Source organism: Myotis yumanensis, unplaced genomic scaffold (genome assembly GCF_028538775.1).
Source record: "Myotis yumanensis isolate MYYU_CA2020_CCGP unplaced genomic scaffold, mMyoYum1.0.hap1 SCAF_3, whole genome shotgun sequence".
Classification (NCBI taxonomy): Eukaryota; Metazoa; Chordata; class Mammalia; order Chiroptera; family Vespertilionidae; genus Myotis; species Myotis yumanensis.
In genome coordinates this window covers 48,238,206-48,264,452 of record NW_027223754.1, presented here as the reverse complement: position 1 = coordinate 48,264,452, position 26,247 = coordinate 48,238,206, and the positions used below count along the sequence as shown (strand labels likewise).

Genomic DNA, 26,247 nt, shown 5'->3' with positions numbered 1-26,247 from the left:
TAGTAATGCTAGACATTGTGAAACTAAATAATTAAAGTGATAAATGAAGCAGAATCCCTGTTTAAGGAGCCCATAACTTAGTAAGTCTGTATTCCCCTGAGGCCTCTAAATATATCGTGTAAGAAGTGATCTTTAAAATGGCTGTCCTATGTAATGACTAGCATCAAACAAGGGTATACTGATGATTTTCAAAGGCTAAACTGAATCCTATTAATTTGTCCTACCTTCTACTGTATTTTCTAATTTCTTTCTGATATCTTTAACATCCAATTTCTTTCTATAGTCACCTCTGCAAAACATCACACACATTTGACCCATGCTTAGTGCAGCTCCTCTTCCTTTTATTTTTACTGAGCAGCCAGATGGTGTCAGGTCCCCAGTTGTTCATAATGTCCACGTAAGCATCACCTCTGGTCCTGAGCCTAATCCTACCTTTTGATTGACATTCTAAAAAAGGATCATAGTGATGGAGCAAAAGAGAATAGGACACTTACAATTCATATTATTAATAAACACTCTCCCCTAATGATTTACATTAGTTTTCAGAAACCCTATGAAAACTATAAAATATTTGTACTTAAAAGAATGTTTTAATTAAAATTTTGTCTTCCCCAAATTCATCAATTCAATGTATTGTATTTCTTTTATATTTTAATCTACTTTATTTAATGCATATACAAAAAAAATCTTGACTGAATTACATAATTTGTGTCCATGTATTTGATAGGAGTTCATTTTCAAGGTGAACCTAGAAGACTAGAGTCAGGATATCATCCATGAAGGTCAGGATATTCTTGTGAGTATTTAAAAGGAAGTAATAGCTGAGCAACCAGAGTTTATTGTGCATTTATTGTCTAAAGTAATTAAATCTTTTTTGAAGAAATGTGGGATATCATAATCATGATGTAGCCTCTGCCTATGTTTTCAGCTTCTTATTTTGCTGCCTTTTACTGCCTTTTACTTATCTTTACACATACATTTGCTTTCTTGGGTTACCAGGTTATTAATACCTCCCCAAAGGCATAATGAAATTTCATAACTCATATATATATTTTTATTTTGCCACATAACCAGGAGCTCTTCTTATTCTTTTCAGCTTACGGTCCTTCTCTTTAGGCTATAAACATAGCTCATTAAGTCATTTTTATGTATCTTTGTTGTTATAGTTCCCACCTTAGTGCACACCTATTATAGTGATTACATCTAAGTTTAATTAATTTATCTGGCTCTTATGCTATGTTGGAGCTCCTTGTGAAATTGTGTTTCATTCAATTCTCAATTAACAGAAGTTGCCATTTCTATTCAACATAGTACTAAAAATTCTAAAGAGAGCAATGAGGAGACAAAAAAACAAAGGCATCTAAATCAGAAAGTGAGATGTAAAACTCTCTATCATAGATGACATGATATTATATGTACTAATTCTCAAAGACTTGGGGAAAAATTGTTAGAACTGATATTCAGTGCAGTTCACTTAACAAATTAAAATTAGCTGCATTTGCATACACTAACAATGAACTACCCCCTCAAAAAATTAGAAAACAATGCTATTTACAATGGTGTCAAACATAAAATATGTAAAAATAAGGTTAACCAAATAGATGAAAAGTATGTATACTGAAAACTACCATATATTGATGAAAGAAATAAAAGAAGACAATTGAAAAGACACCCCATGTTCATATATCAAAAAAACTTAATATTTTTGAAATGTTCATACCACCCAAAACTATCTTTAGAGTCAAGGTTATCCCTATTAAAATCCCAATGACATTTTGTAAAGCAAGAAAGAAAAATCTTAAAATTTATATTATGCCACAAAAGACCCAGAATGGCCAAATTGATCTTGAGAAAGCACAACAAAGCTGAACGCATCATACTTTCATAATTCAAGACGTTACATAGCTATGGTAATTACAACACTTTGACACTGGCATAAAGATAGACATATAGACCAGTGAAACAGAATACAAAAATATGCCCAAGCTTGGATGGTTAACTGATCTTTGACAATGATATCAAGAATACACAATGGAGAAAGGAAAGTCTATTCAACAAATGATGTCAGAAAAACTGGATTTCCAGGTGCAAAAATATGAAATTGTACCCCTGTCTTACACTTTATATAAAAATCAATTCAAGATGGATTAAAAACTCAAACTACAAAAATACTAGAAAAAAAACATAGAATAAAATATTGATATTGTTCTTATCAATTATTCCTTGGCTATGACACCAAAACACAGAAAATGAAAGCAAAAATAGACAAGTGGGATTATCTATATACTAGAGGCCTGATGCACAAAATTTGTGCAAGAGTAGCCCTTCCTTCCCCCAGCTGCCGGCACCAGCTTCCCTCTGGCACCCGGGACTGGGACTTCCCTCGCAGCCCCAGCTTCATCCAGAAGGTCATCCGGAAGGACATCCATTCTAATTAGCATATTATGCTTTTATTATTATAGATATAAAATGCTAATATGCTAAGTATCCATCCAATCGGTTGCTATGACGTGCACTGACCACCAGTGGCAGATGCTCTACGCAGGAGCTGCCATAACGCGCACTGGCCATTTACAAACGGCACCACGGAACTGATGCCCACAAAGCAACACTCAGCTTCCTTCAAGTGGGACACAGGCCCCGCCACCTCCCCAGAGTGACAGCCCACCAAATTGCAGCTGACACTGCTGAGAACCCATGGAGCAAAAGGTAAACCACAGCCCAGCCCAGCCCACAAATGGTGGCTGTGGGCACTGGGTAATGACGACCCATAGCAATGCCTGGCTTCCTCTCCCAAGCGACTACTCTCCTTGGAGTTTCTTCAGCCAAGGAACACGACTTGCTTTATAGCCAGGTGCAAACATTTTACACTTTAATCAAATGTCTGTGTAGCATTTTCCCATGCCTCATCTCATTTGATCCTCACAGAAATCCTGGAGTAGGTAGAGAGGAGACTCAGTGGAATCCTATTTTCTTTTTATTAGCCAGAAAATGAAGATTTAGAAAGTTTAGAAACTTGACCCTACTGACAAGAAGAAATGGTGGACTTTGAAAATGACTTCAGGTTTTCTCACTGCATAGAATATAGTCAAACACTGCTGCAGTTAAATATTTTACCCTCTGTTCTCCCCTTGTAATCTACAATCATAATCTGCTTTGTGTTGATATTTACTTCTGTGTTGCTGACAATTACCTGAAAGAGAAGTTGGGTGCTTCACTGGGCTGGAAAAAGTTTAGCTAAGTCAGAAAGCAGGTCTAATTAAGCAAGTTTATTCTATATCTGTAAAAGGCTAAGTTGATTCGCACAATCATAATACATATATAGCTCTTGCTGGCACCAGTTGCACACATGTGTTTTGATCTGACATTGTTGATCTTGAATTTGGTTGACACTTCTATTATAGAGAAAGGGTGAATAGTGATATTAAAATATTTCTTTTAATTAATTTCCTTTCAATGTGCATGAATTCATGCACTGGGCCACTAGTATAAAACTGAAAAGCTTCTTTCTGCAGAGTAAAAGAAACAATCATTTCTCTCAATTTAAATACTTCATTTTGAATTGTTATCCTTTTGACCTCAATATTCCAGTATAACTCAGCTTGCAAGTTTCACTTTATCTTTATAAGTGTGAAAACTAATTTCTGTTAGCCCTAGGCCATCAAAAGACTCCATCAGTGCTGAACCAGTCTCTCCACAGTTATCACAAAAGAGATGGAGAGAACACTGACACATTTAGATCCATGCAAAAATTTTGAGTTACAAGAACAACTTTATTTTTAAAATTCAGGAGAATTTCTTACTATCATTTTAGGTAACATCAAATTTCAGAATAATTCCTTTATGAAGAGTTACACAAAATATTCTCTATGTTGGGTAACATTGTAAATTAATTTTTATGTATTTCTACCTAATTTGTTCCATATCTGATAAACTTCTGATGTTTTTGCTCATAAGGTAGTAAAATGTCAACTGTTAACTAGTTGACAAGATATATCATTTGGACAAAGATACCATAATATTGCTTTAAATGAAATACAGTCATAATGATATTTAGCTTTGAAAACTATTTTTGAGCACACTTTCCTACTGGGTTCATTGAATGTCAGAATTGATATTGGCAATGTAACTCTAAGGTAAAAAGTAAAGTGGCCTTCATAAAGTTATTTCTTGTAGCAAGTTACATCAAGGAACTACGAAAATGGCCTCAAATTACTTCTTTAAAAAATATTTGCAGTCCTTTTATTGATAAAATATAACTGAGATATTTATTTTATACATTTAAATTATCTTGAGATTTGACAATAATATTTAGCTATTGTGTAATCCAGAAATGAAACTATACAAAATAGTTTGAGAAACACATGTATTTCTACCTGCACATACACTTACAAATCATACAAAGATACATATTTGTTTTAAAATAAAGGCTTTGAAAAATGAAACCATTTCACCTAATTACCAAGGTGGGACAAGAAACCTTTCAAACAAAAATAAAAATTAAAGTAGAAATAACATTTTCAACTTAGTTTTCTAATGTCTTCAAAATCACATCAATTTTAAAAATCACTACTTTTGAGAACAAAACTATAACTATTCCCCTCCCATTTCTGTTATGCTTATACTAAAACATAAAAAGTACTCTAAAAACAATAACTGCAATTCTTACATTTTAAGCCATTTTAATATAAAGGATAGCAATTCAAATCACTTTTACATTTCCACTTAAGTTTATATTGTACTGGAATTATTTTACATGGAAGGATTAGCATCATGACAATACTTTAGGAGCAGTCTTAGACATCCACATCTACATTAATGGACATTTCAGTTTACTTAAATAAATTTTCTAGTATGCACCAAATTATCTAACACAACAAATCTATAATGCTAATCTGTTTTGAGAGCAGATAGTCAGTATTTACTATTACTGCCTTTTGGAAATATATTGACTTTTTAAAATACTTAAATTAGTCATATTACTTGGTGATAACATTTGAGGAATACATGAAAATTCTTCATTGACTATTGAGTCTCTACATGACTACTTTTTAAACACATTTTTTTTAATAAAGAGAAAAAGTGTTTGTCTTTTTAGCCAGTGAGCAGAATTTTAAGATGAGAAGTAACAAGGATAATATTTCAATGATGGTTTCTAAGCTACAAATCTTGTTTGTTATAATAAAAATAACCAATGTTAGAGTCTTTGAAAATCATGATTACAATTAAAAGCTTGGAACAGCATGATCAAGCTAATGGCAACCTCTTGAATCCCATTTTAAGTTAGTTCTGCTTCCAAATAACACTTTTAAATGGTTTCAAATAACATAGCTGATTAGCCAGCATCAGTCTAGGAATTTTTTTCAATGTTCTGCTGTGTAACATTTGGCATCAAAAAGGATAGTGAGCACTTTTGCTTTGTGATGAATAAAAAAAAAATCAAGTGCTAAAATACGAGTGGTTTCTATAACAGGGTAAATATTCTTATTTAAGTAATGTTCTCCCCAAAATTAAAGTAACATTTTACTTCTCCCTCTGAGAGTTTATTAAGGAAAGGAAATCACAATTTTTTTTTTCAGTTGAGGTGAAAAAATGTGCTTCATAAGTTTATATGTTGTAAGCCACTGCTTGAGAGGGAATGCAGTAAATGTAGTTCAGAGATAAACCACTATATTATACTTTTCCAATTCCATGGTGTCCATAGACATACTTCATAGTCTCCCTCACGGTAAGGCACTTTTCAAATTCTGGAAGAACAGTTCCTAATTTCATTAGCCTAGGAGCTACATCAAATGGGTAGGATATTGTCTGTGTTATTACTCCAGCAACACCCCCACAAAGTAAGCTTATGTGAATTTTCAGAACTAAGACATTAGGATTGTCTGGTGAAGGTCTGCCAAGAAGGATGGGCACATGGGAAAGCCCAACACTCTTTAAGGTACCAAAAGTGAAAAATGAAACACCTACCTATGGAGCCTATCTTAGCGTAGCAGGCATCAGGCCTCTGCAAAATCCAAGGAACCACCTTTCTTTGCATAACTTGTTTTAAATGCTTGAATAATTCCTGTGTAAGTGTGTTCCCTTTTCGCCCAGAACGTTAGGTGCGCTCTGACCATGTCAGGAGGGTAAATATGGTCACTGCTATTACACCTGCCATGATCCCGCTATTAATTTGTGCACATGACCAGAAGTTCCCAGCTTTGTAGTTATTAACGTTTTATAATGCTCAAACACCACAAACTGGATGGCACCATCAAAAATGTGAAGCATGCCCAGCTGGTGTGGCTCAGGAGTTGAGCATCGACATGTGACTCATGAGGTCACAGTTAGATTTCTTCTCAGGGCTTATGCCCAGCTTGCAGTCTCAATCCCAAGTAGGGGGCATGCAGGAGGCAGCCAATCAATGATTCTCTCTCTCTCTCTCTCTCTCTCTCTCTCTCTCTCTCTCTCTCTTTTCTCCTCTGAAAACAATAAAAATGTATTTGAAAAAGTTCAAATCATCATTGCACCCTTACCTTTACACAATCCAAGGAATCCCTCCTTTTGGGGAACAGCATGCAATGCATAAAATACTCCTAAATGTTTATAATGATGATTGTGAGCTTATAATAAACATTTTACTCCATCGCTCTTTGAGGAAGACGTGGTTGCAGTAGCGCAGCTACGTTCCCCCCGCTCCTGACTCACCGCTGTTCGCTCTCGCTGAGGAACAAGTCGGTCAGGAAAAAAAAGAAGAAAAAAAAAAGATTTTACTCAATCCAAAGAAGCAACTGTTGTTTTAGCACAGCATTTCCCAATACCGCTGGCCAGGAACAAGCCAAGCCAGGGTAAGTCTCTGTCTGCGGTGGGCCCTCTGGCTTCTGCCTCCTACCACATCTCTGGAGGGCATCCCAAGAAGGGGTCAGCGGCTGCCAGGGCCACCACCATCAGGACCAGAGCAGAGTTTGGAGCTTTAGTCTCCAGTTTACAATCAAGGGCTGGGACCATGGCCATTGCTGGCATTGACACGGCACCAACAGCCCTGCAGTCGGGGTGGAGTCTCAAATCATGTCTCAATTAAAGCAATTATTTACATCAAAATCATTTGATTAAAGTAATAAGTTTCTAATGTCATTATTGAATAAGTAGAGGCCCGGTGCACAAAAATTTGTGCACAGGTGCCGGGAGGGGGCGGGGGGGGGGGGCGGTGTCCCTCAGCCTCACTTGTGCCTTCTCACAGTCTGGGACCCCTCGGGAGATAACGATGTGCTGGCTTAGGCCCGCTCCCAGGTGGCAGAGGGTAGGCCCAATTCCTAGGTGCAGCCCCTGGTTGGGCTCAGAGCAGGGCCGATTGGGGTGTTGGGGAGCTCCCCCCTGTCACGCATAGAATAGGGCCAATAGGGGAGTTGGGGCGCTGCCCCCTGTCACCCACAGAGCAGGGCCGATCAGGGGGTTGGGGAGCTCCCCCCTGTCACCCACAGAGCAGGGCCAATCAGGGGGTTGGGGCACTCCCCCTGTCACACTCAGGGCAGGGCCGATGGGGAGGTTGGGGCGCCGCACCCTGTCACACACAGAGCAGGGCTGATCAGGGGGTTGGGGAGCTCCCCCCTATCAGGCACAGAGCAGGGCCAATCAGGAGGTTGGGGCGCCTTCCCTTGTCATGAAAGGAGCAGGGAGGATAGGGAGGTTGTGGCCCCGCCCCCTGTCACACACAGAGCCGCAGGATGATCAGGTGGTTTGGGCTCTGCCCCCTGTCACGCTGCTCCAGGGGCCAGGAGGCCTCGTGGCTCCGCTGATCCCAGTGCTGGGAGGCCTCGTAGCTCCGCTTGACACAGGGGCAGTGAGGCCTCGCGGCTCTGCTGATCCCGGTGCCGGGAGGCCTCATGGCTCCGCTGATCCCGGGTTCGGAAGGCCTCGCGGCTCCGCTGATTCCAGTGCTGGGAGGCATATTACCCTTTTACTATATAGGATAGAGGTTTGGTGCACGGGTGGGGGCTGGCTGGTTTGCCCTGAAGGGTGTCCTGGATCAGGGTGAGGGTCCCACTTGGGTGCCTGGTCAACCTGCATGAGGGGATGATGGCTGTTTGCATCTGGTCACACCCCCTTCAGTGTGGGGGTCCCCACTGGGGTGCCAGGCCAATCTGGGTGAGGGGCTGAGGGCCGTTTTCAGGCTGACGGGGGACTGAAACTCCAAACCTCTCCTTTTTTTCTTTTTTTTTAAATCTTGGATTTATTTACCTTCTATGGCTGTCACTGGAACTGAGAGCCAGCTTTCTCTCTGAGGCTTGGCTCCAGCTCTGAGACCTCAGCTGCTGAAAGCAGGTATCCGGTTTGTTTGGGTTCTATAATCGAAACACTGTTTCAACTCCAGCTCTGAGGCCCGGCTGGCTGAAAGCAGGTTTCTGGAGTTTTGTTTAGCTTCTATATTTGTAACAATGTTTCTTAAACTGCAAGCTCAGAGGCCGGCAAGGCAGGTGGGGAACGTTGGCTTCCTCCATCATGGAGCAAGCAAGCCTCCTGTTCACTTCAAGCTGCCTGGCTGCCGGCCGCCATCTTGGTTGGCAGTTAATTTGCATATCGCCCTGATTAGCCAATGGGAAGGGTAGTGGAGGTACAGTTAATAACCATGTTTCTCTATTATTAGATAAGATTAATCCCAGATTATCAAGAATGAATGTACTCTCTATTCTTTAAATAATTCGTGAAGTCCATATTCTTATGTGAAAAATCAATAAGTCTACATCTTTAACCTAGATAATGATTATTCTATTTTGATACCAGAGTTGGGTTCAAATTAAGAGTTAATCTTGTAGAAGTAAATATTGATGTTCTTTTCTATGATTCTGGAAGGCAACAAAATACTCCTATTCTCTCCTATTTCTAGTGATCTAATTTATTTCCTTAAATTAAAAATAAATTAAAAATAAAGTATAAAACTGAACCCTATGTTAGGCAGAAACATAAAATTTAAATAAAAATTGGGTGCTTAATGTATTTCCTGTTTTTCTATTATAAATGCAATTCATTCACTCTTTAGTAGATGCTTTTGGATATGTTAGCTTTGCATAGTGAAATTATCAATATTTGTGTATTTTTCCAAGTATTATTCAGCATCATAATGAAAGTAAATGCCTACATCTTTATCTTCATGCATTTTGGGGAAAAGCCACTCATGTTATGAGGTGGTATGACATATCCACATAAAAATGTGTGTTTCTTAAAGGTAAAAATGAGTGTCCTTAGCAATTAGTCAGAGGTCTTTGTAAACTTATCCGTACTCTGAAAGAATAAATTGAATATACAAATCTATTGCTTAAAGCCACTAGCCCTCTTTTTCTCTTTTTTTTTCATCAATCCTGCTAGCTGCTTTTTTCCTTTCCAAAACATATTAGATTTGCTTCTATTGTAGAGCCCACATATCAGGACAAAGCACTGCACACACAGCTACAAATCATTTTAGGGGAAAAATCCTTAAAAAATAAAACTGCAGTTGCTTTCGTTATGCAGTCCCAGCTTGAGGACTCAAAGCCTGTTGGCAAAGGAGTTCTGGCCCCTGAGAAGAACTTCCCCGGGTGGCTGCCCAGATTTCTGCAGCCTCCGGCCTGTGCCTCTGACCAGGCCTCCATGGTGGAGGCCACCTGGGGACTGTGAGGGTCTCTGCTTTCAGCAGGCCTGGGTGTTGGTCCCAGCGGGCAAAAAGACATTTCTAATGAATCTAGATCAGCAAAACCTTGCAGCCTTCAAGATCCAAGAAGGACTTTACTTTTTTCCCCTTTTATTATTATTTTTTTAAAAGCCTCTTCCTCAGCTCCCACATCCCTGAGGTGGAGGAGGCACCAACCCAGTCTGCAGACCTGAACTCCGGCGTTGGATGTGCGCTTCGGTCAGACAAAGGTTGGCAGGTGCCTTCCTAAGGGGATGCCATGGGAAGAAGGCCCCAAAAGGCCCAATATAGCAGAAAGGAATGGAAGAGAAAAAGCCAGGAGAACAAAGGAAAAAACCTCAAAAGTATTTCCAGCCCTGGCCTTTGTTACTCAGCGGTTAGAGCATTGGCCCACACACCAAAAGGGTCACAGATTTGATTCTTGGTCAAGGGCATATACCTGGGTCACAGATTTGATCCCAGGCCCCAGTCAGGGCTCATGTGGGAGGCAACCTAGGGATGTGTCTCTCTCCCATCCATGTCTCTCTCCCAGTCCCTCCCTTCCTTCCACTTTCTCTAAAAATCAATGGGGAAAAAAAACAAAACTATTGCCATAGTTTAGGAAGAAACATGTCCCTGTTTTAGCAAATAAGGCAAAGGAAATTTGTGACTATTTTACCATGTTAGTATAAATTACCAAGGAAAAGCTATAAAATTATTTGTAGATCTCCTGTCCTTCCTAAAATTCTTGTTCTGCATTCCCTGAATTAGCTATTAGATGCATCTGTCCCTGCTCCCAGCCACTCAAAGAGCAACATCAGCACTAGGGCCAGGACTGCCTAAGTGGGTGAAGATTTCCACCCTCAGGCAGAGTGCTTTCTGTTCCACATGTGGTTGAGCATTTGGTACATTACAAAGAACACATGAAAATAAATTATTGATTTCTATTTCTGGGTATTCTAAAATTTCTAGTTTTTCCTCTGATACAGTAAATAAAATACAATCTGCTGTAGAGAAATTGAGGTAGAAGTAATTTTAGGAATCATTAAGATTATTCCAGAAGCATAAAATAAAATGTTTTCCTTATTTTGCTGCTTGACTATCTACACACCTTCCCCTCAAAGTTCCCCCAAATTTTCTGGAGGTACAGGATGATAAGAAGCTTTCCCCCCCAAAAAAAACATATTCCTGAACGAAAAGGTAATCTTGTGCAGGATTTTCCTATTTTTGTTCTCATGTATTTTTCATGAGACCACAAAATCTGATGTGACATATTATCTTTTACTCATTTTTTATTTTTAAGTAAGAAAATGTTCTTCTACAAGTAATAGCTTACCTTCTCTCCTGTGAATATCCACAGAAACATGGTCAAACCTATATTATGGTGAATACCATTTAAAAACAGTTAACGGACCTTATTTTTCAGAGCAGTTTTAGGCTTATAGAAACAATGAGCAAAAAGAATAGGGAGCTCCCATATAACTCCTGTCTCACTCCACACAGTTTCCTCTACCATTAACATCTTGTATTAGTGTGACATACTTGTTAAAATCAATGATATATAATTGATACATTGTTATGAACTAAAGTCCAAATTTGGGGTTTACACTTTGTGTTGTATTCGTTGTATTTTGAAAGAAGCATAGTGTCATGCCTTCACCATTATAATATTACTAGAGGCCTGGTGCATGACATTTGTGAACTGGGGTGGGGGGGCCCTCTGCCCAGCCTGAACCCTCTCTAATCTGGGACCCCTCAGGGGATATCTGGCTGCTAGTTTAAGCCCAATCCCTAAGCTGGCAGTCGGACATCCCTCTCACAATCTGGGACTGCTGACTCCCAATCACTTGCCTGCCTGACTGCCTGATTGCTCCTAACTTCTTCTGCCTGCCAGCCTGATCACCCCCTAACCACTCCTCTGCCAGCCTGATCAATGCCTAAATGCCCTCCCCTGCTGGCCCAGTTGCCCCCAACTGCCCTCCCCTGCAGGCCTGGTCCCCCCAAACTGCCCTCCCCTGCTGGCCTGATCGCCCACAACTCCCCTCCCCTGCTGGCCATCTGTGGCTTTGGGCGCCGCCTTCTTTGAGGGTGTGGAAGTCAATTAGCATATTCCCTCCTTATTGGCTGTGGGTGCCACCATCTTTGTGATGGTGTGAGGGTCAATTAACATATTCCCTCTTTATTAGATAGGATACAGAACAGTTTCATTACCCTAAATGTGTCCTGTCCTCCAACTGTACATCTCTTCTACTTCCCCCCAAAATTCTGGCAACAAATGATTTTTAAAATTGTCTCTATACATTTCCCTTATCCAGAATGTCATGTAGTTGGAATCAGACAGTAAGCAACCTTTTCATATTAGCATTTTTCACTTAGCAATATGCATATAAAGTTCTTCTATGTATTTTTATGGCTTGGTAGCTTAATGCTTTCTATTGATGAATAAATTACATTATCTGGACCATATCACAGTTTGTTTATCCACTTACTTATTGGTTGCTTCCAATTGGGGGCAGGTAAGAATAAAGCTGACATAAACATTAATGTGCAAGTTATGTGTGCATATAAAATTTTAATGCATTTGTTAGTGATTCCTAGAAACATCTGAAGTGTGCTTGTTGCATCATTTAGTAAGGCCGTTATTTTGTAAGAAACTACCAGCCTATCTCATAAAGCAACTGTTGCATTCCAGGAACAATGAATGAGAGTTCCTGTTCCACATCCTTGCTAGTATTTGGTATTATCAGTGGTTTTAGATTGTAGTCATTCTAATAGATGCATAGTGGTATCTCTCTGTTTTAAATTATAAATCACTCAGGATATATAATGTCAAACATTTTTTTCACTTACTTATTTGCCGTTCATCCATGTTTTTTGGTGAGATGTTTATTCACATGTTATGCCAATTTTTAAATTGGATTGTTTATTTCCTTATTATGTCTTAAGAATTACTTTTATACTTTGGATACAAGTCCTCTGTCAGATAGGTGTTTTGAAAATATATTCTCCCAGTTCATAACTTACCTTTTAATTATCTGAACAATTTCTTTTTATATTTCCCAGAGCAGAAGTTTTTTATTTTAATGAAGTGCAGCTTATCAATTTTATCTTTCATTGATCATGCTTTTGGTGTTGTACCTGAAAACAAATAATTACCAAACCCAAAGTCACCAAGATTATCTTTTATTTTAGCTTCTACGAGTTTTATAGTTTGTGTTGTACATTTAGGTCTATGATCCATTTTGAGTTAGTTTTATTAAGGTCATATTATTTTTAGTATAATTTATTCCTGGTTTTCCTGCTATAATATAAACTATAAGAGAACAGCAACTATTCTCTACTTTAAATTATATCCCAAATACCAACATCAGTAAGTATTTTTAAGGAATAATGGGAGAAATTATAGCATGAATATGAGTTAATTCTGCAACTATGCTATTTATTCCTAATTATTTAGTTATGTCATTTAATTTTCTTACTTTAAAGTAACTTGAGTAATAAATCACACTATAAGAAATATATCATAAAGGGAAATATATAAAATGCTATAACTTATTTAGTTCCAAGTATTACAGTGTTTTGTTTTATTTTCTATGTAATGCTTCTCATTTTAAAATAGGAGGGAAAAAAAGAGTATGCAACTTCTTTTGCAAACAATAATAATTTATAAAGAACAGATATTTACTAGTATAATAATACTTATAATATTAAAATCTCCATAAGCTTTTATCTAAAATATTTATAACCTTTTATTTTTAAATAAAAGTGAAATAAAATACAAGAAAAATGCATGTTTGAATAGAGGATAACACAATTATCTGGATATTTTAGATATATGTTGCTTACAACGAACAATTAAAGATTTGTGCCAAATGTTGTACATAAATTATGCTCAAACAAGTTCAACCACAATTCTTACAAATTATCCAGGTATACCTATCTTTGGACATGAAAAATTAAGTTACACATTTAAGGGAATGGCATTTTTCTATATAAAATTTTTGTATATCAACATGCTTGCTCAGTATTTTAATACACCAATATAGAATTTAAACTGATCTAATGGAAATGCCTTACACTTTAACAATATCATAAAATTGGGTCCAGAAAGCACTTTAGAATGTTCTGAGTAATTGAAACAGGGCTTATATAATTTAAAATGTCCCTGAATGAGACAGTAGAGACCAGTTAGAGAACAATTCAGCAGTATATGGCAGCTAGGGGATTGTAGAGTAAACCTGTTTGGAATTGACTTGTAGTAAAATCTGTATGGAATAAAACGAGAACACTTTATTTTGATATCTAAACGCAACTAATAATGTAATAAAAATAAATAAGGAGTATAGAATGAAAGATACTCTAAAAAGATAATATTTAAACATTGATTCAAAATCCTACTATTAATTTGTATATTAAATATATATTAAGGAGAAAAATATTTATTCAGTGCTATGTTTTATTTTAAATTGAAACACCCAATGTATTCATGGTCAATCTAATCCTATATAATAAAGAGGTAATATGCAAATTGACCATCACTCTAACACACAAGATGGCCACCACAAGATGGCGGGCAGGGGAGGGCAGTTGGGAGTGACCAGGCCTAAACGGATCAGGCCTAAATGGACAGTGGAACATCCCTCTCACAATCCAGGACTACTGGCTCCCAACTGCTCGCCTGCCTGCCTGCTTGATTGCCCCTAACCACTCCCCTGCCAGCCTGATCGACGCCTAACTGCTCCCCTGCCAGCCCGATTGCCCCTAACTGCCCTCCCCTGCAGGCCTGGTTTCCCCCAACTGCCCTCCCCTGCAGGCCATCTTGTGTCCACATGGGGGTGGCCATCTTGTGTGTTGGAGTGATGGTCAATTTGCATATTGCCTCTTTATTATATAGGATTATGATTCTCTTTTATAATAGAAGATTGCATACAAACACATGCACATTTATACCTATCTATATAAAGAGGAAATATGCAAATTAGGCCCGGGCACCTTAATGGGTCATGACCACAGGAGGAGATTGTGCACACAGGTGAGGCCCTGAGTGGAGATGGACAGGGACAGGGACGGGGGGCTCACCTGCAGCCTCCGCGGCTGAGCACAGGCCCGGAGAGGAAATGTCGGGCCTGCCTTCTGTGGAAGCAGCGCGGCTCCCTGCAGTGTGCTGCGGTTCCCACTGGCTCCCATGGAAGCAGCAGGCAGCCTACTGCACGCAATATCACACGATGGACTACTATTCCTATATAATAAAACAGTAATATGCAAATTGACCATCACTCCAACACACAAGATGGCCGGCAGGTGAGGGCAGTTGTGAGTGATCTGTCCTGAAAGGGAGGGCAATAGGGGGCCATCAGGCCTGCAGGGGAGGGCTGGGGGGGACTGGGCCTGCAGAGGAGGACAGTTGGGGGGGACCCAGCCCTGCAGGGGAGGGCAGTTGGGGGGAACCAGGCCTGCGGGGTAGGGAAGTTGGGGTTGACCTGCCCTGCAGGGGAGGGCAGTTAGGGTTGACCTGCCCTGCAGGGGAGGGCAGTTAGGGTTGACCAGCCCTGCAGAGGAGGGCAGTTGGGGGGGGGGGGGGACAAGGCCTGCATTGAGTATCTGCCCCCTGGTGGTCAGTGTGAGTCATAGCGACCAGTCGTTCCACCATTTGGTCCTTTTGCATATTAGCCTTTTATTATATAGTATGCCAGATACTGAATCAAAGACACTGAAAATTTAGCCTCCAGATGGATTATATCAAGGACTTTCTCTAAACACAAATTATGTGTTTAGATGATAAAATTTGGAACTTTTGAACTGATAAAAATTTTAAATGAGATGTGGGACATTGATAGCATAATGGGGCTGAGACTTGAGGGATTTGGGCATAGGGTGAATGTACTTTGTATGTGAGATAGATGTGAATCTTTAGGGGCCAGAAAGTAGATTGTAGGCTGCATAACATCCCCAGCCACAAAATATGTCCATGTTTTAATCTCTAGAAATGAATATGTTACACACGGGAAAATGGACAATGCAGATTCAATTAAGTTAAGTGCTTTTGAATGGGTGATTATTCTGGATAAACCATTATGGACCCAATGTAATCACCAGAGTCCGTACAAAAGGGCACAGGATGGTCAGAGTTTAGAGAGAGCGCAATGTAACATCAGAAGCAGAGGTCAGAGAGAGTGTGTCATTAAACGTGTTACACCGCTGGCTCTGAAGATAGCAGGTGAACTCTGGTTCATGGAATGCTGGTGGCTTCTAGACTGAAAAAGCAGGGAGTCATAGAAACCTCTGGAACAGACACACTCCTTTCTACACCTTGATTTTAGGGCTTTGATATCCAAACAGTAAGGTAAAATTTTTCTGTTGTTTTAAAGCCATGAAATTTGAGGTAATTTGTAGTAGGAATAACAATGTATACTGTTTGCATCCTGCCAATAGATTCTAGGGGTGGGAGTTTGAATGTTTCTTTTATTTTATACTCACTCTGACCTTTTCAGACCAAATTAGCTTATAGTGAGACAATGTTCACAAGGATCTCGTCAGGTGTGTGCAGGTTTCATGTGGGTTTGAACCAATCAGAAAAAAAAAAATCTTACCTAAAGATATTTCTAAAATAATACCTTCTCTATTTTTGGCTTCTTCTGCTAGATAGATAAAAAACACCTTTCAGCTTCTTAGAAGTCCTCTAGTTTGAGTGAGAAGATCTGAGGCACATCCTTATCTCTTGTGAATGGACTGTGATTTTTTTTTTACCTTTCAGTAGTTTCAGTTTGTACAGGAACACACTTGATTTTTTTCTATACCTCACTTTTGGAAACAGTGTCTTAATTTTATCACATTTTGCCATCTGGGTAGGTTTTGTTTTTTTTTGTTTGTTTGTTTGCTTTTTTTAATGTTTTATTGATTTCTTACAGAGAGGAAGGGAGAGGGACAGAGAGCCAGAAACATTAATGAGAGAGAAACATCGATCAGCTGCCTCCTGCACACCCCCCACTGGGGATGTGCCTGCAACCAAGGTACATGCCCTTGACCGGAATCGAACCCGGGACCCTTGAGTCCACAGGCCGACGCTCTATCCACTGAGCCAAACCGGTCAGGGCTGGGTAGGTTTTGAATTTCTAAAATTATCAAGTCTTCCTCTGCTTGATTTGTTTTGTTTGTTTTTTAGCTCAACAGTTATTCTCTCAATTTATCTCCCATATCTACACTAATAAAAGAGAAACATGGTAATTAGCATATGACTGCTACCCTTTTCATTGGCTAATCAGTGAGTATATGCAAATTAACTGTCAGCCAAGATGGCGGCCGGCAGCCAGGCAGCTGGAAGTGAACATGAGCCTTGTGTCAGTGACTGAGGACTCCAACATTCCCCGCCTCACTTGCCGGCCTCTCAGCTGCAACTCTAAGCAACTATTACTATGTTGCAAATAAGAAGCTAAACAAAACCCCAGAAACTGGTTTTCATTCAGCCGGGCTTTAGCAACATTGTATCGATGTTTTCAGCAGTGAGGCCTCAGAGCTAAAGCTGGCCCAGAATTAAAAAAAAAAAAAAAGAAAACAAGGAGCGGTTGGAAGCTTCAGTCACTCGCTTCCGGAAAACAGCCCTCAGCCCCTCACCCAGCCTGGCCAGGCACCCCAGTGGGGTCCCCCACCCTGATCCAGGACACCCTTCAGGGCAAACCAGCCGGCCCCCACCCAGGCCTCTATTCTATATAGTAAGAGGGTAATATGCCTCCTGGCACCGGGATCAGCATGACAGGGGGCAGCGCCCAAACCCCCTGATCGGCCCTGCTCTGTGCATGATGGGGCGGCACCCCAACTCCCCAATCGGCCCTGCTCTGAGCCTGACCAGGGGCTGCACCTAGGGATTGGGCCTGCCCTCTGCCACCCGGAAGCAGGCCTAAGCCAGCAGGTCGTTATCTCCTGAGGGGTCCCAGACTGCAAGAGGGCACAGGCCGGGCTGAGGTACCCCCCTCCCCCCGAGTGCACAAATTTTTGTGCACCGGGCCTCTAGTCCTATATAATAAAACCTAATATGCAAATTGTCCCCTCAACCGGGAGTTCTACTGGGAGTTTGACCACTTGCTATGACATGCGCTGACCACCAGGGGGCGGCGCAGAATATGGTTGGCGTTGGCGACACAGCGCTGGCAGTGGGCGGCAGTGCCCTGATGGGCCCTGACCAGAGTGGGACCAGGGCAGGATGGTGGAGCAGGTGAGTGGGTGGTGCTAGGCCAAGGAGGGTTTGAGCCACTGGTTTCCAGGTTGGGGACCATCACCCTGCCGATCTGATTGCAGGGCAACAAGCAGAGGCAGTGGGAGGTGGGGCTGCTGCCCAGCTCCCTCAGCATCTTGGAGCCTTGACGGCGGCAGCAGTGGGCAGTGGAGGGGGTCAGTGGCACCATCGGCGGGGCGATAGAGCCCCACAGGCAGTGACCAGTGGCAGTGGCAGAGGGGGGAGGGCAGGCAGCCAAGGGAAGGGAGGGAGTACCCGGCTGGCAGTCGGCAGCCACTAGGGACTCTACCAGTGCACGATTTTTGTGCACTGGGCCTCTAGTTTTACTATAAGCAGCAAGAAGAAACCAGGCCACATCTATAATATTTTGCTTGGAAATCTCCCCAGTTAAATATCTAAGTTAATTGTTATAAATTATGATTTCTACATAAATGGATGAGACAGGTGTTCTAAACTTTCTTCCACTACATAACAAGGATTCTTCTACCTCCAATTTCCAATAACATGCTATTTATTTCCTTGTGAGTCCTCAACAATGTCTCTAATTATATTTCTCCTAACAGTTTGTTCAAGGAAATCTAAGTTTTTTATCATGCAGCTTAAATTCTCCCAGTCTCCACCCACCGACCACTTACGAAGTAACTCCCTTATGTTGAAGATATTCATTAAGACAATACTTATTTCAGGCACCAACATTTGACTTAATTTTCCAGAGTGTGCAGCAAGTTCCCACAAACTTAGCAGCTTGCAGCTATACTGATTTATTATCTTACTGTTCTGTCAGTCATAAGTCTGATGGAGTTGGAGGGGTTCTCTGCTTACCACTCACAGAAGGCTAAAGTCAAATTATCATCTGGGCTAGGCTCTTATCTGGACACTATGGGGAAGAAGCATCACCCAAGCTCATTAAGACAACTGGAATAATCCAGTTCCTTGTGGCTGTAGGTATGAAATATTATTTCTTTGCTGGCTCTCCCTTATGGTTTGGTCTGCATCTGTGAGCTGTCTGCATTTGTTCTTGTGAAACTACCTTCTCTTCAGAATAGCAAGATGCAGTGAATCCTTTGCACACTTCTAACATCTCTGACTTCTGTCACCAGCCAGAGAAAACTCACTATTTCTGAAGGAATCATGTAATTGGATTAGACTCACTGACGAATCTGTGTTTTGCCATATAATACAATATAAGCACAGGGCTAATACCACAGGGCAAAAACCACGGGGCCATCTTAAAACTTTACCAGTCCCATACATTAATTTTTAATTCAATTATTTGTTTAGTGACTACCTCTTGGAAAGCATGATTTTAAATATATTAAAGTTAAAATGTTAGGACAGTTGATCTTCATGATAGTTACCTGATTAGATGCCTGAAAGAAAATCTTCATAATCAATTGATTCAAACTCACTAGTTTTCAGTTTCTCCAACATAAATGAGCTTTACTGAGTATTATAGACTATACACTTCTCTACCCCAATGACTCAGTCTTTCCATAAAAGGACAAATAGCCTTTAAGTTAGAACACAGGATACAGAAAGCAATTTATTCTATTTTTTTTTATTTCATAGAGAAAGAGAGAGGGAGATAGAAATATCAATGATGAGAGAGAACCATTGATCGGCTGCCTCCTGCAAGCCTCCTACTGTGGATCGAGCCCGCAACCTGGGCATGTGCCCTTGACCGGAATCAGGTTTGATTCCGGTCAAGGGCATGTACCTCAGTTGTAGGTACATCCCCAGTGGGGGGTGTGCAGGAGGCAGCTGATTGATGTTTCTCTCTCATCAATGTTTCTAACTCTCTATCCCTCTCCTTTCCTCTCTGTTAAAAAAATCAATTATATATATATATATATATATATATATATATATATAATGTTAATTTCAGGGAGAGAGAGAGAGAGAGAGAGAGAGAGAGAGAGAGATAACCCTGGGCATGTGTCCTGACTAGGAATTGAACCATAATCTCCCGGTACATAGGTCCATGCTCTACCACTGAGCCACACCAACTAGACTATATGGTATACTGCAATGATATTCTCCCCCCTCTCATAATCTATTTCAAACTGTGATTGATTTACCATTTAAGAAATTGAGAATCCTGGCAAAAAAAATGCAATAATTATATCATGAGTGATACTTGCTTTGTATTGCATTTCTGTTTCTTATATCCTGATTCATGATTCTAGTTAACTGATGATATAATATTGACTTTCTGTGACTGAATTAGAATAAAATCTTTCCTAAGAGAGAAGTCTATAATGTGTTCTGATTACCTGATGACACCCTAAAAAACTTGTAAAATACCGTGTCAATTCTGTTGTTAGAAGACAGCCTTAGAATTAACTAACACACATACATACACATTCATACACATATATCTTTTCACAATGTTAAATTTTAAAAGGTAAAATAATAAACTTAGGAAAAGCATAAAATACATGTTATTAGAACCTGAACTAGAGTGAATTAAGAGATGAAGAATTTGCTTATCACTTGTCTTCTGCTGAGAAAAGAATAAAATATATTTTACAATACAACTACAGACATTTTCAATCTATAAGAAAATAGAAAGTCTCAACTCCTCAAAAGTAATCTGAAAAGAGATATGTTTGAAAAATATCAGAAGGAAGTGTTAGAGATCTTGAAAGTAGTGGAAATTGGTGTGGTCTAGTCTCCTGTGAAATTGAGCAATGCATATTCTTCAGCTTACAAAGATGAAGAAAATAGATCAATACCAGTTTGAACCCAAAGTCAGCAGTGCTATCAGGCTAGGCGAGTAAACACAATACATTATGCTGTTTCAATGTGAACAAACTCCTCTTAGTTATGAGGAGTTTTAATAAAATTTCAACTAGAAATAATAAATGAACAACTGTAATTCAAGGTATAAGAGAATTACAAGATAGAGGTATTCATTTGAAGGAACATCTTTTTAATTTGGATTTTATAAAAATTTTGCCACTTAAAACCTTGAGACTTCTGAGAAACTGTAAAGAGACTAAACCACTTTGGGCAGTTTTTAGATGATTTTCTTGTGTAAAAAAAGAAAAATTAGAACACTTAGTAAGCAAGTCATTCATGAAAACTACTCTTCAAAAACCACATTTATATTCTCACTAGAATAATAACATATAGCTCCACGTGTTCTTTGTTAGAGTTCTTTTCTTCAAAAGAAACAAGTGAGAGAATGCAAATTCAAGCCCCAAATATTTGTAAAACATATAACTGATAATAGTCTAATATTCAAAATAAGATAATGATAGTGTGCAAATCAAGAAAGGCAGACACCTGATTGAAAAATAAGCAAGAGACTAGAAGACTTAGCCAAAGAATAAAGATACTCAACTACATTAACACCATGTGAATGCACACTCAGAAACAATGAGACACAGCTGCACATTAACTTAATAGTTAGAGGAAGAAGACTGGCCAAGCTAAGTGTATTTATGCTGTATAATATTATTATACATCAAAGAAAAGTCAACTAACTACAGATATAAACACCATAGGTAGCAAACTTAGTCAATAAAGCCAAATTAAAAGGTATGTACATTACATAATATCTTTATATAAAGTCCTGTATCAACAAAATATATATATTAATATATATTAATATATATATATAAATTAGAATTCAGCACAAGGGTACGTTAGAAAAAATAAAACTGCACCGTTTTATATTTTAAAATATTAATTATTAATAAATTTAAAGCATCATCAAATAACCCATAGGGTCACTTTGTTCATTTCTCTTCTTTTAGGAAAGAATACAACAAATTAACCTCAAGAAAACAATATTTCATGGCTATTGTACATACTGCAAATAAATAAATGTACATTAGAAATTTCCTCTAAATATTATCTAGAATGCTCACTGAGATATACCAGTGAAATAATAAATACACTTTCAGTGAAAACATTGACACAACCTTCTAAACTTTATTTTTTTTCCTTAGGTTAACCTATCTATGCCACCAGAAGAGAAAACAAATATATTTTTATTTCAATTTGACAAGTGCCAGCTGTTCTACCAAAATTTAGTGACTTCTAGAATAGTGCTCATAATTTTATATTTTGAGAGTCTATATTACAAAATAGTTGTCAACATTGATTTTTAGTTTAAGAGGGAGAATCAACTTCAAGCTCTAGCTTTGGCCCTTTCATTTGTTTTCATTATTGATTAAGGTATTACATATGTGTCCTTATCCCCCCATGGCCCCACCCCACCACTCATGCCTTCACTCCCCCTACTGGTGTCTGTGTCCATTGGTTATGCTTATATGCATGCATACAAGTCCTTTGGTTGATCTCCCCCCCTTACCCCCACCCTTCCCTACCTTCCCTCTGAGGTTTGACAGTCTGATCAATGTTTCCCTGTCTCTGGATCTGTTTTTGTTCATCAGCTTATGTTGTTCATTATATTCCACAAATGAGTGAGATCATGTGATATTTATCTTTCTCCAATTGACTTATTTTGCTTAGCATAATGCTCTCCAGGTCCATCCATGTTGTTGCAAATGGTAGGAGTGCCTTCCTTTTTACAGCAGCATCGTATTCCATTGTGTAGATGTACCACAGGTTTTTAATCCACTCATCTGCTGATGGGCACTTAGGCTGTTTCCAAACCTTAGCTATTGTAAATTGTGCTGCTAGGAACATAGGGGTGCATATATCCTTTCTGATTGGTGTTTGTAGTTTCTTGGGATATATATTATTTGGCCAGGTTGCCTCACCATCATAGGTCTCTTTACTGGCAAAGAACTCATTGTATTAAAACAAATCTTTTTATGGTTTCTGTGCGGTCCATGAAGTAATGCAAATAAAGCACTTCTCGATCTCAATATTCATGGCACATTGAAAATGCTCAATAAATATAATAACATTGATTTAAAATCAGAATGCATCATTAATAATCCTATCTAATAAAAGAGAAACATGGTAATTAGCTGTATGACCGCTACCCTTCCCATTGGCTAATCAGTGAGATATGCAAATTAATCACCAGCCAAGATGGCGGCTAATTTGCATATGTCAGCTCCAAGCCATGGACTGAGGCTTTAGGCCTGGGTAAGGGAGGAGCCAGCCAGAGATCGTTGAGCCAGTGATGGTTGATGGTGGCGTTGGCGGGGGAACCAGGGTGCAGCCAGCCAGCGATCCTTGATGTCAGCGGCGGTAGGGAGCTGGAGGTGCCCCGGCCCAGGCCTAACGCTTCGGCCTGAGGCTTTAGGCCTGGGCCGGGGAGGAGCCAGCCAGCAATTGTTGATGGAGGTGGAGGCGGGGAACCAGGGCGGAGCCAGCCAGCAATCGGCTGGGGCGGGAGCTGGGGGTCCCTGGTCCAGGGCTAATGACTCACCAGAGGCGTTAGGCCCGGGCAGGGGCCAAACCAGCAATTGGTATGAACTACAGAGGAAACACCTTTTCTGACTGCTGATTGGTTAAGCACCCTGTATGCCACTGGTAATATTCTTAGTAACTTAGGTAATAAGAGTCCAAAAAGTGATCTAGGGTTTTTTTTTACCACACTCCTGGAGAAAAAAAGGAAGGTCTGCTGCTGGAGGGTTAAGAAATGTCATATCCTGTCCTAGCTGGTTTGGCTCAGTGGATAATGCCTCGGCCTGCCCAACGCAGATTCTGGGTTCAATTCTGACCAAGGGCATGTACCTAGGTTTCAGGTTCCTCCCTGGCTCCGGCCCAGGTCAGGGCTCATGCAGGAGGCAACCAATCAAAGTGTTCCTCTCACTTTGATGTTTCTCTCTGTCTTTCCCTTTCTCTTCCACATTCTCTAAAAATCAATGGAAACATATCCCCAGGTGAGGATAAAGAAAGAAAGAAATGTCATATCCTATGAAAGACACTTCTTGAAAATGCCTAAAGAAAGTTGTCATTTTTTCATGGTAAAGGGACTGGAGTCCGTGTTGATGAAAACACCTTGGTGGCTGCCGTGACTGGCAGTGGCTGCAACAGTGCAGTGATGGGGCTGGTGCCTTCCCCTGATCAACCTGGTTGACTCCCACAAAGGGAGGCCAGACTGTGGCTTAGGCCCGCTCCCCAAGGGGAGCAGGGAGCAGGTAGTAGGACATCCCCTAGGGCTCCCAGTATGTGATAGGGGGCAAGCTGGGCTGAGGGAACCCCCTCCCCAGTGCAGAAATTTTTGTGCACCAGGCCCCTAGTGAAATATAAAAGCACTAAATAGAAATATCAGTGGAAATCTGCTTATCACAAAATTATAGAATGCTACATATAATTAGTTTGTACTTCTCTCTTGAGTAGATCAAATATTTTGGGTTCCTTTTTCTAAGATTCCATTGTGTTAAATTCCTTTCTGATTAAAAACACATTGAATTGCAGGTGATACATGAGTGACTTAGTAATCAGTACCAGACATTGTTACAAACAGCTAAGCCTCAAGGATGAACTTTGGAATTGGCTCTGACCTCCATTAGGTTTAAAGGCAATGACAATTAAACTTACATTAGATAGTAGAACTATAGTTAAATAAGATTATATAGGTTTAAAGTATACTTTTCTATGACACAAGATATATATATTGTATTGTGTGCCCACCACCCAAATTCAAATAATCTTCTGTCACCTTATATTTGACCCCCTTTACTCTTTTGTCCATCCCACCCTCCTTCCTTTTGGTGACCACCGTACTGTTTTCTGTGTCTATTAATTTTTGTTTTTTCTTATTCGTTCATTTGTTATTTCAGTTTTATATCCCTACTATGAGTGAAACAAATGGTTCTTAACTTTTTCTGATTGACATTTCACTTAGCATGATAGGCTCATGGTCCATCCACATTGTTGCAAATGGCAGTATTTCATCTTTTCTTACGGCTGAATAGTATTTCCTTGTATATATATGGACCCCATCTTCTGTAGCCAATCATCTATCAAAGGGCACTTCAGTTGTTTCCATGTCTTGAACACCATGAATAATGCTGCAGTGAACAAAGGGGTGCATATATATTTACAAACAAATGTTTTCAAATTTTTCAGATAGGTACCCAGCAGAGGGGTTGCTGGGTCACATAAGTAACTCCATTCTTAATTTTTTGAGGACCCTCCATGCCATTTTCCATAGTGGATGTACTAGATTACATTCCCACCAGCAGTGAATGTCACAGCCTTTCCACAACCTCTCCAAAACTTTTGCTGTTACTTGTCTTGTTTATAATAGCCATTCCAACAGTATGAAGCGGTATCTCATTGTATGCTGGGAGCCAGTCCATCCTTGCTGCTTGACACAGTCGCTGCAGGGAGGAAACATCTGCACAGCATGTGTTTCAAGGGACCTGGCATATATAGCATACTGTTCTTAATGTGTTTGCTCCCCTTAGCACTATGTGTTTTGGCCAAGGTCATCTCTCTGAGAAAGGTTGTTTCCCCAGGTGGGGACTTTCCCCTGAAGTTAAGGAGGGAGTGAAACCCCTTAACTAAGTGCCAGGTGGGTAGTTAATCACTTTAACTACGAACAATCACGCTTAAGCTACATAATCTTTTACTCCCTGGAATGGAGATAAGAAACTCCCTAACTTTTGGAATAGAAATTGATAGGATTAAAATCAACTGGTATAAATACAGATGTAACAAGACAGCAGAAGACAGAACCTAGAAAGAAAATGGCAAGAGAACCTGACTAGAACCTGGCGACAGAACCTGCCTGGAGAACCTAGACAGAACATGGCAGGAGAACCTGGAGAAGCTGGATGGAGAACCTAGAAAGAGAACATGGCTACAGAACCTGGCTGGAGATCCTAACCAGAACCTAGCCAGAGAACATGGCAAAAGATCCTGGACAGAACCTGGCTACAGAACTTCACTGGAGAACCTAGACAGAACATGGCAAAAGAACCTGGATAGAACCTGGCTAAAGAACCTGGCGACCGAACCTGGCTGGAGAACCTGGCTAGAGAACCTTGCAACAGAACCTGACTACAGAACCTAGAGACAGAACCTAGCGAGAGAACATGGACACAGAACTTGGCTAGAGATCCTGGCTAGGCTGCTGATCAACTGAACGCTGTCTCCATGTCATTCCTTCTTCGCTGACTCCATCCACACCTTTGGGGACCCCTGGACCTGCTGGGGATGGACCCCAGCAATTGTAGGTTTTATTTGCAACTCCCTAATTGCTACTGAAATTGAACATCTAACCCAGGAATGTCTTTCTCCAGGACATGGGAGCCGTCTCAGTGACATGTAATCATCAAGGTATATAGAACCCTTATTTTTCCATTTCTGTGACACCATAGGGCAGGAACCTTGCTCCAACTTGTAAAACTATGTCCTGTAATGAGGATAACAGAAAGCTTACTTTTCCTTTGCATATAGCTAGTTAGCCAGTGCAGACAACCTATGATGGTCCCTACTCCAGGTCTGAAAATCTTTC

At 40.1% G+C, this 26,247-nt stretch overlaps 1 pseudogene; it reads right to left on the bottom strand.

The window, feature by feature from the left end:
* Positions 1–5,607: 5,607 nt before the first annotated feature.
* The window catches only part of LOC139006129 (solute carrier family 25 member 16-like), a 47,356-nt pseudogene continuing 26,716 nt past the window's right edge, over positions 5,608–26,247 (bottom strand).